Source organism: Stegastes partitus, unplaced genomic scaffold (assembly GCF_000690725.1).
Source record: "Stegastes partitus isolate 25-593 unplaced genomic scaffold, Stegastes_partitus-1.0.2 Scaffold1013, whole genome shotgun sequence".
In the NCBI taxonomy this organism is placed as follows: Eukaryota; Metazoa; Chordata; class Actinopteri; family Pomacentridae; genus Stegastes; species Stegastes partitus.
In genome coordinates, this window is record NW_007578744.1 from 264,638 (window position 1) to 270,005 (window position 5,368).

At 40.5% G+C, this 5,368-nt stretch overlaps 1 long non-coding RNA gene across 1 annotated transcript in view; it reads left to right on the top strand.

Annotated features, from left to right (window-relative positions):
- LOC103367079 (uncharacterized) overlaps positions 1-5,106 on the top strand; it is a 19,176-nt gene extending 14,070 nt beyond the window's left edge. Inside the window, exons 2-4 of the long non-coding RNA XR_520705.1 lie at positions 3,806-3,811; positions 4,670-4,672; positions 5,095-5,106. This is a non-coding gene — a long non-coding RNA (uncharacterized LOC103367079). The remainder of the gene's footprint in view (positions 1-3,805; positions 3,812-4,669; positions 4,673-5,094) is intronic.
- Positions 5,107-5,368: the final 262 nt, after the last annotated feature.

A 5,368-nucleotide genomic window follows, 5' to 3' on the forward strand; every position in this document is an offset into this window, starting at 1 on the left:
ATATTAGATCTACAGCTGAAATGATCAGATTAAACCACCACAGTAGATTTTTAAAATCATCTTTACATAAAAGATCCTTTCATTTCAAAAATCGCCTCCCTTTTCCGTTTGAGTTATTCTGAAATACCTGATTGGAGCAACATTGTAGTGAACTCAGAGACCAGAGTGAGGCTCGGCAGGCAGATCCAACTGGTTTGGACTATCGTAGCTCTGTTTTTTGAGATGATTATTATCAGATGGCTGCTATAGGCCTGAGTTTGCACAGTGCAGTACACTCTCTGGCTCTGTGAGGCAGTAAAACTCTGACCCCTGGTATGATGAAAGGGAAGTTGCTCCTTTGAGCGTGTCAAGCAGCGGTGACAGAATTCCCTCCCCCCCATCCTCCTGCCCCTCTGACCACAGCATGACCCTCAGCTCTGTCCGGATTAGCACAGATAAAGACATACGTTCATTAGCCTCACATAACAGACACTGATGACTTCACTATAAAAAAAAGTCACCCTATAGGTTGTTGGCTTAAAGCTTTAGGTGGGAGTCAGTTTAACTCAAATACCTATTAATTCTGTTTCAATACCTGAAATTAGTTTTTTTGGTATAGGGCTTACTGATATGACTGAAGAGTTTATTGCAATAAAATGTCTAATTTAAGTCAAGATTGCTAATTATTGCCTTTTTTTAATGACCTATTTTTTAATAAAAACCAGTAGAAAAAGGTTAATTTTGAATTTAGCCCCTTCATCGTATTTATCAAGGTGTACAGGTAATAATTTCAGCAGTTAAAAACACACAAAAGATAAATATATATCAACATGTAAACAAACACAAGTATAAAAGAATGATCTCACCTTGATATACATTAAGTAAAGATAACAAGTAAAGCTCGGTGGTACATGCAGGGCGACCGAGGAAAAGATGCACTGAGAATAATGGTGTAAATGGCCAGGCATCACCATGAGAGCCTGCACTGGCTGCTGCTCACACTGTGACTCTGTCAGCCCTCACAGCAGACCGCTGGGAGTGCGTTGCTCAGGTGGAGGTGGTGGGTGGTTTTAGATAGGATGTGAACATTGTGACAACATGGTAAATATGAAATCACAGCTGCAACTCTCTCAGGTTGGACTTGGTGTACAGCTCTGGATGACTATCTTTTAGTTGCTTTCTCTGTTTGTGACACTGTTTGGTCATTTGTTTTTTAGGTTTTTATTCCACAAGCCACATTGGAGCTGTTGCTGCATCTGCACTTACCCCCACCATACCACACGTTGTTTTTCTTCAGTGGCTCCAGTACTGTCAGCCTCTACAGTATTGTCAGTAATTTTGGTAAAAGAAAACAACAACTTTTTAGAATTTTAGATACAACATCAGACCAAAATAATGTTTCTCTTGACATCTGTACGATCAATGATTAAGGATATTTTCAGAAGAAGAGAAAAGAGTAACATTTGAAACAAAAGGAAAATCCACAGTGTCCGTTAAATGTACATGCTAAATCTGATTTCCTATATCTTATATCTTTCCTTCTGCTACGGCTATATTTCCCTGCCTGTACTCATATATCAGGAGTTACAGCAGTAAGCAATGTGACTTTGTGTTTGTTGGTTGACAAACTGACCAATCAGAGCAGACTAAGCTTTTCAGGAGGCGGGCATTAAGAGAGCATTTAGTCAGAGGGAGAGGGAAGCGATGCTGCAGAAATTACTGTATGAGGGAAAAACAATATGTTTTTGAACATTAAAGCATGTATACACAATCTGGACCTAAAAAATAAAAGAATCCTGTGAATAAACATGACATGAGCTCTTTAAATAAAGTACAACTTAAATTGGTGGCTTTTTTGTAGTTACTTTCTCAGATTATCCATCCATTATCTATACACCGCTTAATCCTCACTAGGGTCGCTGGAGCCTATCCCAGCAAGGGCAAAAGTAGGGGACACCCTGGACAGGTCGCCAGTCTATCGTAGGGCCACACTTAGAGACAGACAACCAAGCACACTCACATTCACACCTACGGACAATTTAGAATCACCAATTAACCTCAACATGTTTTTGGACCTTGTGAGAGGAAACCAGAGAACCCGAAACTCTACGCAGAAAGATTCTGGTGCCTCCACTGGGATGCGAACCGGCAACCTTCTTGCTGCAAGGCAACAGTGCTACCAACTGTGCCACATTGCAGCCCTTTCTCAGATTAGACAATGGAGATTCTAAGTGTTCCTAAGTACACAACTGCAATTCATTTGCATCACTTACTCACTTTCTGGAGTCTTTTCTCTCTCTCTCTCTCTCTCTCTCTCTCTCTCTCTATGGTTGACAGCTGTCTTGTACATTTGAGGTAATTTGCTGTTTGGTAAATTCAAACTAGTAAATTCAGTTTCCAGGTTTTGCTTTGGATATCAGGATTTGGTTAGCTTAACTTAGAATAAATACTGGAAGCAGAGGGGATCAACTAGCTGGGGTTACACTAACTGACATCTTAAAAACAGCAATTTTGTTGTCTTAGGCAAAGCTAAGTGATTCCAGTTTATCCATCTACCCAGAATTTCTGTGCTGCGTCTTTAGCTGCAGCATTGGTTACCAGATACAGTTTTGTTTAGAAATGCTTGTATGCGATTCTGCACAGGGCAAATTTGCCCAAAGGTATTATGAATTGTCATCTATTGCAACCATCCAGAAACCTAAAAAATAATGTGACAGTCCAAAATGGACCAGGTGCATACAAGTCCAAGAAAAACCATAAAATATCTAAAATCCAAAACAAAACCAAACACAAGCTGTACTAAATATATTTAACATAGGTGTTTTCGTCTTAAATTCAGCTTTTTTTTTTGTTGTTGAACTTTTTATTTTTTCCACAGAGGTAAAACAGATGAAGATGTACAAAACTCACCCGTGACAGTTTACAACCCACTCAGTCCATATCATGTTACCTTCAGTCACAAATACATATAAAACCTCAAATGCAACCTTTTTTAAGTGAAGAAGAATTTATTTCCCAATGCTCCTGGCATCACAAATTCCGTTAAAAAAAAAAGAAAAAAAAAGAAATATATATATGATACAGGTAGTCTTACTCATATGGTGGACAATCTGCCCTCCGTGACTTTAGATGACTGACCCATGTAAGGCGTGCTCTGTGAACTTGAGCGGCGTCGGGAGGCCAGCACCACGGGGCCGTGCGCTTTGTCAACTAGAAGCAGTGGGGAGGACAGAGTAGATGCTGCGCTGTGCTGTGTTACACAACGAGGTCAGAGGTCAGGTGTAGAGGTCAAAGGGATGACTGCTGAGCAGCCTGTGAAACCAGCACTTGAGTTCCTTCACAATCTGTCACATGTAATATCCACCATGGAGTGCTGAGACGCTCTGAGTCCGACTACCGCTGAAGTCAGACTGCTAATCAAGACTCAGACCGTCTGCCATGCTGAACAGGGAGCATACAGAACTGATCTCGAATGGATGAAAATAGCTTTTAGATTGAAGGCTTACCTGTGGGACCAGGTACAACTGTAGGCACAAGTTTGGACAACTTCTGGCTTCATACCTCATAAATATAAAAGACTAAAAATTGTAGCATGTGCAAGAGCATTCTTCTAAATCATCTTTTAGCAAATCCCCCATTTTCCCTCCAAACAATGTGATTGGAGCCAAAGAGGTCCCTGTGAGTTTCATCTGTCCACAGCACTCTGGCCCCTTACCTCATCTCACTAATTGTACATCCTCGATTCTGTTCCTCAACTCCTCTCCTCGCGTCTTCGTAACTCCCACCAGAGATTCGAGTAGAGGAGGCAAGGTAGAGATACAAGGAGGGAGGAGTCGAGGTAACAGGTTAAAAACCTCACAAAATGAGACATCCTCACTTCGGAGTGTTAGTTTAATAAAAATATGACCATTGTTATGTATTTTGATCTACCGGGGCCTCCGTAGTTGAAAAACCCGAAAGGGCTTGGAGTAATCTGCTGGACTTGTTTTGTTATTAAGACTGCACTATCCCCAATGAATCTGTTACACTGTTCATTAAAAGGTCAACACTGCGACGTAGTCCGAGTCCTACGTTTATTTCAAGTCACTGTAGTAAAGACATAACAACCATGGCCTTATTCTAACCTACCACTGAGTTGTATGATCTCTGTCAGATGAACAGAACAATGCTCGTGACAACTTACACCATAAAATAAATTGTTATCAGCCACAACATGGCAGATTGTGACAAGAACAAACAGATGCCATACATTTTTATTTTTATTTAATACTTGTGAAGTGTTGAAATAGTCATGACATATAAAATAGTATGCAAATGAAGAGTGACAGATATTATGATTGAGTGATGTATGTATGTATGTATGTATGAATGTATGAATGAATGAATGTATGAATGAATGAATGAATGAATGAATGAATGAATGAATGAATAAATACTTTATTGATCCCCCACTGGGGGAAATTTACACACCACAGCAGCATCCAAAAATATAGAAAGTACAAGAAAATAACAGTAATTCAGTAATGTGCATCCCCAGTGTCCACACACAGCAGGTCCAAGTCAGTCTGCATACGATTAAAGTCTCCTGAGATGATGATCAGAGACTGAGGGTGTGATGTTTGCACGAGTGTAAAAACAATAGAGCCATGGCTCAACGGCTCAACGGCTCACCAGACACGGACCCCAAAAGCTTGTATATGGATGTATGTATATATGTGTATATATATCATATACACACATTTGTGTGTCGTGCTCCCTGCATGCTTTGTATATTCTAACTGTATGTCACAGGTGCAGGAAAGACTTCTTCAAGGCTGCACCTGTGCATCCTCTGTCATAGCTCCTCCAGCAGCCTCCTCCATCCTCATTTCTCTGTCTTCAAAGTGCAATTTAGGAATTGAGACGTCCTTTGTTATGGCGCACCAAGACTGATTTCCAGGCCATAGGCTGAAAGACAGACAGGGGAGTCGAGGAGGCTGAAATCTGTGAAATGAGATAAGTCCCGTGTTGTCCAGATGTTGCTTTGCAGGCTACAGATTTGAGTTTTGTGATGATGAGGCAGGTAAGGTTTCCTTGTAATGCCTCTTTCATGCAGAACCATCTGACTCATCAGAGCTGCACAGTGGAATTGTAAATTCCACAGTTTCCTTTAAAAGCCTTTCCTTAATCACATTTTTAACAGTGGTAACTGCTCGGTAAGAAGTACTATGTGGATCTGAAAATAAAAGCTTTAACGATCTCTCTCTGTTACATAAACCAGCCTGTGTGTGTTGGAAATTACCAAACAGTTTGAAGAGTCACAGAATTAATGAGTTTGGGGATGTGATGATTTTTACCTACCTTACAAATCTTAAGTTAATTTTGGCCCATTGGGTCATGAAGTTCTGAG